The sequence below is a fragment of the Bos mutus genome, chromosome 4, assembly GCF_027580195.1.
Source record: "Bos mutus isolate GX-2022 chromosome 4, NWIPB_WYAK_1.1, whole genome shotgun sequence".
NCBI lineage: Eukaryota > Metazoa > Chordata > Mammalia > Artiodactyla > Bovidae > Bos > Bos mutus.
In genome coordinates, this window is record NC_091620.1 from 11,782,460 (window position 1) to 11,794,633 (window position 12,174).

The window sequence follows — 12,174 nt, forward strand, 5'->3', positions numbered from 1 at the left end:
TTCCCATCTATCCATCCTCAGAAATTCTCCTGTTCAGATCAAAGCTAGATTAATTAAAAGTTGGAATCTCCAGAATCTGAAGTCCCTCAGTATAGACTTCTCTGCTGCTGCTGCTAAGTCGCTTCAGTCGTGTCCAACTCTGTGCGACCCCGTAGACGGCAGCCCACCAGGCTCCTCTGTCCCTGGGATTCTCCAGGCAAGAACACTGGAGTGGGTTGCCATTTCCTTCTCCAGTGCGTGAAAGTGAAAAGTGAAAGTGAAGTCGCTCAGTCATGTCCGACTCTTAGCGACCCCATGGACTGCAGCCTACCAAGCTCCTCCGTCCATGCCCTTTTATTTAATGTGTATTCATCAAGTTCCCATCAAATTTATAGACTGGTAATGGCAATTATTCTAGTAACTCCTTCACAACAGTAACTGTATGTTAACACTCCTTGCCTGAAAGGAACACTTACAGTTAGAAAATAACCATAGATTCAGTGTCACTTTTAAAATCTTTTGTATTTTATTTACCACAATAGAATCCACAAACACTAGAAAGAAAATAACACATATTCAATTATAAATAAAACACATACACAAGAAATAATTTTATTCAGTCTAATTGCAATGTTAATTTTTTGCTTTACTATTTTCCCCAGGAAATGGAAACAATTGATCTATTTGTTAGTCTACAAAAAGGCACTTGATTTAAGGTCATTTTACTAAAGGCAATAGCCTTCCCATTCCACAGTAGTAACTTACACTGGAACATAATTGCCAGCAGGCAGGGTGAAATTGTAATATCGAGAGCTAATTTATAAATATATATATATGTCAAAGTGAAGTGAAGTCGCTCTGAAGCCCTCCTGAAAATTGATAGTTAAAATTTCAGGAATTAAAATACTTATTATTAAAAATTAAATAAGAGTCTGAAGTCGCTGAAGTTGTGTCCGACTCTTTGCAACCCCATGGACACCAGGCTCCTCCGTCCGTGGGATTTTCTAGGCAAGAGTACTGGAGTGGGTTGCCATTTCCTTCTCCAGGGAATCTTCCCAACCCAGGGATTGAACCCAGGTCTCACATTATAGACAGATGCTTTACCATCTGAGCCACCAGGAAGTCCATATATATATATATATATATATATATATATACACACACATACATACTTTGGCCACGTGATGCAAAGAACTGATTCATTGGAAAATGTCCTGATACTGGGAAAGATTGAAAGATTGAAGACAGGAGGAGAAGGGGATGACAGAGGATAAGACAGCTGGATAAACATGAGTTTGAGCAAGCTCTGGGAGTTGGTGATGGACAGGGAAGCCTGGCATGCTGCAGTCCATGGGGTCGCAAAGAGTCGGACATGACTGAGAGACTAAACTGAACTGACATACATACATACACACACACACACACACACACACAGGACTTCCCTGGTGGCTCAGACAGTAAAGAATCCACCTGCAATGCAGCAGACCCCCTCTGCCGGGAAGACCCACTGGTGAAGGTAACAGCTACCCATTGCAGTATTCTTACCTAGAGAATCTCATGGACAGAGGAGCCTGGTAGGCTACAGTCCATGGGGTTTAAAAGAGTTGGACACAACTGAATGACTAAGCACAATGTTGTCTAAACATATATATATATATGTACATTTTTTTTCTAGGAATCTTTATTTTTGCATTTTACATTTAGGTCTTTGAGCCATTTTTAGTTATTTTTTGTGAAAAGGGTAAGGTAAACATCTAGATTTTCTGTCTCTTCATATGAATGATTTTTTAAATTTTATATTGGAGTATAGTTGACTAAAAATGTTGTTAGTTTCAGGTGTACAGCAAAGTGATTCAGTTATACACATACATGTATCCATTCTTTTTTTAATTCTTTTCCCATTTAGGTTATTATAGAATATTGAGCAGCATTTCCTGTGCTATACAGTAGGTCCTTGCTGGTTATCTATTTTAAATATAGAAGAGTTTATGTGGTCAATCCCAAATTCCCAATCTATACCTCTCCACCTAAAGTAAACTGAAATATAGGTAAAAATGATGGCAGGATTTTGTGTCTAACATTCCAGCCTCAGAGATGCAATGTCCTAGTAAGCGACCATTAGAAACATATAAGGTTCTGACAAGAACATAAGAACACATTGTCACAAATGTAAATCCTAATGAGAAATGAAAGTAGACTCATTCCTTCCAGCTGAAGGGACTAGGGAGCAAGAAACCAAGGATATGGAAGTTTTGATGCAGACGATAAAGGAATCAAGTCATTTTCATATAAAAGTCAGGCCTGATTCCTAGAATGACAAGTCATACCATGAAGGCCCTGCATTTTAGGAGTTAGGTGAAGTGCAAAACTTTCTAAGGCCAAGGTGGAAATTTTCAGCAGTGCCTATGGAACACCATGTTTCTATCAATCTAGTTCCACCAACTCCTTCAACTTTAAATTTCCTGTTGTGAATAGGATCCTTGCAACCATGCCTGATGAATACGGAAGAAAAGTGATACTGACCCGGTGGCCTGCTGGTAAATATTAATCTCTGGTCCTCCAGTTGTAGCATTTGCTGACTTCCAGCATTCACCAGTTTCCATGCTGTCAGTTCCACTCCCGTCATGTTTAATTCCAAGCTATCAAGATGACATCACCGAGCTTGGAGGCCAGGATATCTACCATATCAATACAAGTAACACAGACAACTTCAGTTGTCTGTAAAACCAAGTAAAAGGCAGTAAAATAACAAGGAGCTTTGAGTTTTGATCACCTTTGTTTTTAACGTAATCTATTTCATTGTACATGTCTCTTATTTAATTTTTAATAATAAGTATGTTTAATTCCTGAAATTTTAACAATCAGTTTTCAGGAGGGCTCCAGACCATCAGCGTAGCATTCTGCCTGGGGTTTTCCCTTAGATCTTATTCCCTATTCAACCCAGCATCTTTGTCATTCTCCTTCCCTTGAGAGTGACAAGCATCATATCTTATGGAAGGAAACCTCAAGGAATTGCCCTTTAGTAGAACTATTCCTAAACTCTTTATGAACTTACTTAGGTCTTTTTCAGAATTGAAGGCAATAAAATTCCAGCCCTGAGGATAAATAGTACCTTTGAGAATATGGTAGACGTGCCCTAGCATGCAAAAGTTTCCATAGTAAAGCCCTCTATATCCACTACAAAGTTCATCATCTTATGACTTCAGTGAATGAAGCATCTTTCAGAGGACACCTTGTGACCCCCTACTCCCCCTAATCAAGAGACCTGGATTTGACGAGGTGAAGAGACTCATGACCACTCTCCAGGGATCATTCATTAATTCCATTAATTCTCTCCAGACTTGCACTACCCACACGATATGTCATTTTTATGTCTATGTTACTTTCTACATTATTAAGTTGCTCCTCTGGAATTCACTTTTCCCCTTCTTGGCACTTGTGAAGCCTCAACTCAAATGACACCATGTTTGAGAAGATTCAATCTAACAAACTCCTTCCCTGTATTCCCAGCATGCTCTGCATATTCTAGTATTAATACCAACACTTCTCAAATATTATTGTGCATATGAATCACCCAGGGGTCTTGTTAAAAATGCTGATTCAGGTTCACAGGGTCTGGGGTGGGGTCCAGATTTTGCATTGCCAAAGAGCTCCCAGGAGATACAAATGTGGTTCCAGGGATCACAATGTGAGTAGCAAGGGACCGCAGGCAGATTTGTTATGAATGTCATGCCTGTGAGATGCTGGCTATGACAGGGCAATTACTGTGGAGGAACAAAGCACTTTACACCTTCCCCAAAACTGGTGAGTCAGAGAGCCCATTCCTATGGAATACTGTGAAAAATGGGCGAAAGGCTGCTGCAGGCTGTGGGTTATAGTTTTTTACTCCTTTTTGTTACTGATTATTTTATTAAATTAATTTTTATTGGAGTATAATTGCTTTAAAACTTGTGTTAGTTTCTACTATACAGCAGAGTGAGTCAGCTATAGGTGTGCATATACCCCCTCTTTTCTGGATTTCCTTTCCATTTAGGGCACCAGAAAGCACAGAGTAGAGCTCCCTGAGCCATATAACAGGTTTTTATCAGTCATCTATTTCATTCATAGTATCAATAGAGTATATATGTCAATCCCAATCTCCCAATTCCTCCCCAGTTTGGCCTCTATACATTTGTTCTCTATGCCTTCGTCTCTTATTTGCAAAACAGAAATAGAGGCGCAGATGTTTTAAATTTTTAGAGGGAGGGTGCAGAGATGAGTCGCAGGAAAGAATCTCTCAGGAGGAAAACCTGAGCAGATTTGTGTGCTGATTATCTGAGAAGCAAAAATTTGAAGGAAAGTGTTTGCATATCAGAAGGAAATAATTGCCTCCCGTTTAGTTTTTCAGTTTTTTTTTTTTTTTCCCCACAAAATTTGTTAGGATGGTAAGTAATTAGTCCCTTGAGACTTAGAGGAGAGAAAGTTCTCAGAATGGAAAAAAAAAAAAAAAATGTTTTCCCAGTGGGCCTTTACTGCAGAATTAAAAGTACCTGCCCACTTTTTTTGGAAAGGTCCACAGATGGGAACGTGTCCTATGGTAGTTATTTAAAAAAAAAAAAGTTGAATTGGAGACCAAGCTTCCTGGTCATAACAGGAGACTCAGGCCCCCAGACCACATACCCTGGGACACTTGTTCCTCCCACCACTTATTTTCTTCACAACATTGGGTTTGAGGGGTGGCCCCCACACTGTGACTGTCTCCACTGTACATGATGACCAGGGCCTTTCTAGAACCCTGTGAACAGAACTAGCTCCAGAAGTCAGGGGAAGTCTGCATCTACTCTTTGTCCTGTTTTGCAAATTCCAGGGCAGTCCAGATTATGTCTGATATAAGAGATCCTATGCCAAACCCATTTCTACTGGCACTATCTTTCCATGATACCCTAAACCTTTTCCAGCTTTCCAAGGATAGCTTCCTTCATCCGCCCTCCAGCCCACTCACTACCCACAACACCCATCTTGTGCCATTTCCTCCTCATCTGCCTTCTACTACCTCTGTCTTCCTTGCAGGGCGGCTGGCAGTCTCCCAGCCAGGTGACTTCCAGGAACCCCCACCTCGGAGGGGCCCTCCCTCTGGGTTCTGAGGTTCTGTGGGATCTGCAGTTCTGCGGGAGAGGAGAAGAGCTAGCCCTTGAGAAGGGGGAGGCAGCAAGTGTAGGGACAGAGACCTATCTTTCATCCCCTCTTTCCTGCGTGCAGAGGAAGGATTAAAAAATTGTAAAAACGTAAAGGGCATGCCCTTTTTTTTTAGGCATGGAGCCCTCATGACCTTGCTGTGTAAGAGGGATGGAAAAGTGGCCCCTAGAGTCATTTCTGTTTAAAAGTCAAGAGGTCCAGGGGTCAGGAGGGAGCAGTGGGTGTGAGCGATGCTTTTGTTGCAGGAGCTGTCCCAGATGGGGGTCCCAGGAGCTGTCCCGGATGGGGTCCCAGGAAAAGGCACATAGTTTTTTCTGTTCTGAGGATGCCAAAACATCCTGCTCTTCTGAGAACCTCCCACTTTCAGGACCCCAGCCTAGATTCTGAAACCAGTTCCTGAGAAAGGGACACACCCTAAAAAAAGACGGCACACAAAGAAAACATAAAAGAATGAGAACAAAACCATAGAGCAGGACCTCGGAGAGAGAGTTTAACAGCACATTTCATAATCACAGCTATATTTACTGAGTTCTCCCTACATTCCAAGTCCCTGTGCGAAGCCCTTGATTTGGATTATTTCTTTGTATTGAGACTGCTTGTGGCTCAGTCGGTGAAGAATCGCCCTTCAATGCTGGAGACTTGGGTTCGATCCCTGGGTAGGGAAGATCTCGTGGAGAAGGGAAAGGCTACACACTCCAGTATTTTGGCCTATGGTTCTGAAGCTTCTCAGGTGGTTCAGACGGTAAAGAGTCTGCCTGCAATGCCGGAGACCCAGGTTTGATCCCTGGGTTGGGAAGATCCCCTGGAGAAGGAAATGGCAAACCACTCCCGTATTCTTGCCTGGAGAATCCCATGGACGGAAGAACCTGGCTATAGTCCATGGGGTCACAAAGAGTTGGACACGGCTGAGCAACTTCAATCAAAAAATCTTACAATTTGAATTGACATCATCACACTGTTTTCACCCCCAGCTGCCTTGAAATCATCCTTTCCTTAACTAGCGCAGGCTCACAGACGCCTGCCTTTTAGACATTCGGTGCACGTGAACTAATCCGCTCCCTGTGGAGAGTGAACAGTGACTTCAGCGGGGCGGAGGGGGAAGGATAGACTAGGAAAGAGACTAAGAAGCCCCAGCCTGGGCACCTGGGTGCCACCCGCAGTGGACAGCCCCCCTCTGTGCTCTCCTCTGAGGGCGGCTGGGTGTCTGAGGACGATCCTTTTGGACGTATCCTCCGTGACCTTTTGGACCTTCTCATTCCGGAAGGTGAACATGAAGGGGTTGAGGGACGGGGTCACCAGGGCAGTCATCAGGGCCACCACCTTGTTGAGCTGTGTGGAGGGGCCCTTGTCTGGTTTCTGAAGAGCAAGGACAGGAAGAAGTCCATGAGCTCAATGTGCTGGGTATCGGAGCAGGACCGCTCAAGCAGCGGGGCGGAGTCGAAGAAGTGGTGGTCAGTGATGCTGGGGACGCAGAACCAGAGCTGGGCTTTCTACAGGGTCAGGGAGATGATGGAGAGGAACCCCACCACCCAGCAGACCACTACCAGCTTCACACAGACCGGCCTGTTCATGATGGTCTGGTAGTGTAGACGGCGGCAGATGGCCACGGAGCGATCAAAGGCCATGACTGTGAGGAGCAGGAAGTGGGTGGAGCCCAGGGAGAAGGAAAACAAAGAGTGGGTCAGGTATTCAGCCAGGGCCATGGTCCTGCGAGGGGACAGCAGGTCAGCCAGCATCCTAGGGGCCACAGTGGAGGTGACCAGCAGCACCTCCATGAGGGAGAAATTGCAGAGGAAGAAGTACATGGGTGAGTGGGGGTGGGGGTCCAGGCCCGTGAGGGTGACAATAGCCAGATTCCCCAGAACCGTCAGCATGTATATCAATAGGATGAAGGCAAACAGGACGGACTGGAACTCTTGCAGAGGAGAAAACCCTAGGAGAACAACTCCCTGATGACGCTGAGGTTACTCACGGCACTTGATGCCCCTTCTCTGGACTGCCTGTGAGACGCTAGGAAGTCTTATTGAGAAATGGCCACCAGCCTCTCTCTTGACCTTGCTCCCTGATGGCTGGCCTGGCTTCCCAAGCAGACTAGCCTGTATGCATAGTCAAATTCAACGTCCAGGAGCATTCCCAAGGGCAGAAGGTCCCAAGGGGCAAGGAACTGATTGGCTCTGCTGGACAGAGTTAGGAATTGGCCACCTCCACAGTACCATCTGGTATTCTTGCCTGGAAAATGCCATGGACAGAGGAGCCTGGCAGGCTGCAGTCCAGGGGGTCACAAAAAGTCAGACTCAACTTATGACAGCACGCATACACATCACCATCACTACTAAACACTTACTCTTTTGTCTCCTACTCATTCATTATTTCATTCAACACATTTCTTAAGCTCCATCTCTGTGCAAGTCATTTGGCTGGGTCTGGTAAACCCTTCCACACAGCCAAATATGATAGTCATTAAATATAATAACACCTGCTCTTAGCAGAGTTCTCCAACAGTAAATAATCTGCCTGCAACACAGGAGACCTGGGTTTGATCTCTGAGTCGTGAAGATTCTTGGATAAGGGAATGGCTACCCACTGCAATATTCTTGCCTGGAGGATTCCATGGACAGAGGAGCCAGGTGGACTACAGTCCATGGGGTTACAAAGAGTCAGATACAACTGAGCAATTAACACTTCCATATCTCAGGATCTGGTACCTTCTACATGACTTCTTTTCATCCTTTGTGCCTGGTCCTCATCCTTCTTGCCTTCTCTGTGGCATTTCAGGCTGTGAATCACACAGTTTTGAAATAGCTTCCACCCATGACTGTAGAGCCACTCTACTCTCAATTCTCTGACAATTCTGACTTTTCTTTGGCTGGCTCCTTCTCTAGCTCCTGTTCTTCTATTTTCTAAATATGAATGTCCCCACATCTCTCTTCCAATCCATCTTTTGTCTCTCTAGTCTCTCCTTCAGAAAACTCATCTTCATCCGTAACCAGAGAAATCTTGAAAATGTAAATGAATCTTGAATCTGCCTTTTTGTTCTTGGCCATCCCACACCACCACATACTCAAAATGGGTAAAAGAATACACACACAATAGTCCCCTAGAGCTAATATCGTGTCCATTCCCCTCAAAACCCGTCACCCTGACTTGAAACCTGGAAGGTATTTCTGAGTTTTCCTTCTTCTTTCTAAACCATTTGAATTGCCTTCCTTTTAAATACAGTTTTTTTCTCGTCCTGTCCCCTTTCTTTTTTCATAGCCACCATCCAGGTTCAAGGATTTGTTTCATCTTAATCGTCACAGCAGCATTTTTAATGGCTTTCTTATTTCTACATATCTGTATATCCAACCTATCCATATACTGCTGTTATATTTCTTTTTTCTACAGTATTATGTCCAAAGGCTGGTTTTCAAATAATCTGAAACAATGTGGTTTCATGTATACGTTACCCTCAAAATTAATTAATCAAAATAGCTGAGTCATCTACCTTTATACAGAAAAAGACTGTGAGGACTCATTTTAAAATATTAACAATGGAGACTTCCCTGGTGGTCCAGTGGTTAAGGATCCACCTTGCAATGCAGGGGATGCAAGTTCCATCCTTTATCTGGGAACTAAGACCCCACATGCCATGGGGCAACTAAGCCTGCACATACAGCTAGAGAACCTTGGCTGCAACTAGAGAGTGCCCGCCCACTGCCACAGGGAGCCCAGTACAGCCATTAAAACTTAATTAAAAAATAAGTCAATAAAATACTAAATTAAATAAGCAGTAATTAAAATTAATTAAATTTACTAATTAAATAAAATACTGAATATGTAAAATAAAATATCAACAACAGTTATCTCTAGGTGTGGATTATGAGCATTTAAATGTTTTCATATATGTATGTGTATATATATATTAATATATTTTGTTTGTTTTTCAAGTTCTTTTTATTTGAACACATATTATTTTAGCAATCAGAAATAAAAAAATGTTTTAAGCAACACCTATCCCTTCCTGTGCCTGCTAAATTGAGCACAAACTCCCCTGGCAGTCCCAGCTTTCTACCATCCTACCCATCTTCCCCTCCAGCCTTCCCCTCACCTCCTTCTTACCACACACTCTGTGCTTCCACCAAGCTGGACCACTTACTAGTCTCCAAACAGGTAACTCCACCCTGCTGTCTCACCTTTTCCTTACTGCTCCCTCTGCTCAGAATACCCCATGCCTCATCTTCGCCTGGCACACTCCTACCCACATTTCAAATGCCCCACCTTTATGAAGCTTCACCCTCTCTCCAGTGGTGAACCTGTCCTGTCTGGAATCCCAGCCAAGGAAGTCAGCGTGCTCTTCCTTGCATATTACAATTTTCCTTGTGCCACCCTCATCCCAAACACTAAATTCCTGGTTTCTCAGTGGCAGGTCTCTTTTCATCTTTGAAGCCTTCCAGCACCTAGCAACACATCTTACAAAATATAAGGACTTGGTAAATTTTGATTAAACAATTGAATGAGGCCATCTATTGAGTTTTCATACCTAGTCCTGAGCAAAAGATTTTGAAAATGGAAATTCATGTTTTATTACATGAGTATTTGCATATGTACATTTTAGGCTTTAACAGAAGGTAATGGGGCAGTCATGGCCTGTCAATTTCTCATCAGACAGATAAAATGGGAACTTTCCTGAATGTCCAGGGGTTAAGACTTCCCCTTTCAATGCAGGGGTGTGGGTTTGATCCCTGGTTGGAGGACTAAGATCCCACGTACAAGGCCAAAAATTCAAAACATAAAACAGAAGCATTATTGTCATAAATTCAATAAAGACTTTAAAAATGGCCCACATCAAAAAATATCTTTAAAAGCAAAGAGAGAAAGATAAGGTGAGAACAGGTGTGTTTCAGAATCCAATCCCAGAAGGGTCTGGCATACCCTGGAATCAAATACATTACTATTTCTGCAGCAAAATACACAAATACTCACATTGAACAGAATAAAGAAAAGCAATAAATAGCCTCCCAGTTAAGTTCAGATTAGGTTTCACTATCTAGTTAGTAAGAAAGTAGGTCACTCAGTTGTCTGACTCTTTGCAACCCCATGGACTGTAGCCCACTAGGCTCTTTGATCCTTGGGATTCTCCAGGCCAGAATACTGGAGTGGGTAGCCTTTCCCTTCTCCAGGGGATCTTCCCAACCCAGGGATTGAACCCAGGTCTCCCGGATTGCAGGCGGATTCTTTACAATCTGAAAGAAAACTAAAAAAGAACTTCTGGTTGCTGAGGAATTTTTGACTACAGCATCATGGACCATGGGCTGTGAATGGGTAGACTTCATTCACCGAGTGCCCACCACGCACAGGCTTCTACAGTGCAAAGTGGCTGCGAAAGTTTCCATCTCCATATCACAGGTGATTAAAAATCTCAAAATGTGTAAGGATCTCCATCCCAAGTCATATAGTCAACAAATGTACAGCTGGGGTTTGAAACCAGAGTCTTCTCACTCCAGTACCCACTTGTTTATAGTAACAAAAATGCCAAGTACATGATATCTTCTGAATTTGAAAACATACCGATCTCTGAACACAGGATTCAAAATCTATTGCTTAGGTCTGCAAACATTTATTCTTTAATAAATGTAAAAAAAAAAAAAAAAAAAAAAAAAGAATGTGCTAAAGAGGAAATTCACATGACTGGCTGTTGACCATCCATGATGAGTAGGAGATAGTGATGGGTAGGAGACAGGAGAGTGTCCCTTTTCTCGAAGAAGGGATCTTACTTGGGTCTCACATGTTACTGTGGAACCAGAGAGAGGTCCAGCCTAGAGTGTTACATCACTTGTGAAGAATTCATGATGGTCGGTCTCCTAGGAGGCCACAGCTCCTTCACGTACCACTTCCCCGATTGTGATCTCGGCTACTGGGCCCCATACTGACGTGTGTCACATTCAGCAGGTGTTATAAATGCATGAGTGAGAAAGGAATTTAGCCCTTGGGCCTGTTTTATGTTTTATTCACTATCACTGCCACCCAGAGAGCAAGGTCTTTCTTACCCAATAGGTTTCCATGACATCACATCCTGAGACAGTACATTCTAAAATATTTGAAGTCTTGAAATGAGAGGTGAGAGAGTTAATTCAGGGATGACCCTGGAGTCAAGAACACTCCACTTGGTGTAGCAGGCTTCACTCCCCTTCACACTAGCCGCAAACTTCTCAAACTAGTTTTCTATTACACTCTCACCTCAATCCCTCTTGTCTTCCTCCTGCCAAGACTTTTCACCCTTAGACTTCCCTCTCCCTGTTTATGGTCCTGCCTCCCCTCTCAGCGTCGATGACCGGTGTTTCCTCTTGGTCCACAACGCGTGCCTGGCCCTTCATGTGCATTCAACACTCTGAGCCATGGCTCCCCAGATGCCAACTCAGGAAACTGGAGCCCACAGCTCAGGACAAGCCTCCTGGGTTATGTCACAGGACCCACTGTACTTGTTGAGTAAATTTTACATTAAGTTTGTATTTACAATACTGCCAAATTAACACAGGTGAAGTTTCAGATGGATGCAGACTCAACTCTTGTCTGCATCAGGGTCTCCTACAGACTATAACTTCTCTGTGGCAGCCTTTGCTACAGAACAGACCCTCTCTCAGGCCCACAGACCCACCCCTGTGATCCAGGCAAACTCAGCTTCAGTCAGGAGATGGCATAGTGCCCCATCAAAGCAGGTGTCGCCTTACCATTACTGGCAAGGCCTTGGTTGGCCATTCAGTGCACCCGTTGGGCCAGCCCCACATCATCTGTACTTGACAGTCTGGGGTCCCCATTGTGTCCTCAGTTTCCCTTACTTATTCCTGCTGAGGCTCCTCACTGGTAAGAGATTCTGTTCATCTCTATCCAAATCCTTCATGCCATAGGTTTTAACAGGTCAGATTTCTATTAAATGGCAAAGAGCAGATATAGTAACCTGTTGTTTTCATGGAATAACCTCCTAGAAACTTGGGACCAATCAGAAAGCCCCCTTCTGGCTATTGATCTTCCTTTCTCACCACA

General features: G+C 43.6%; 1 pseudogene; it reads right to left on the reverse strand.

Annotated features, from left to right (window-relative positions):
* Positions 1-6,201: 6,201 nt before the first annotated feature.
* LOC102274897 (olfactory receptor 6V1-like) lies at positions 6,202-11,948 on the reverse strand (annotated as a pseudogene).
* Positions 11,949-12,174: the final 226 nt, after the last annotated feature.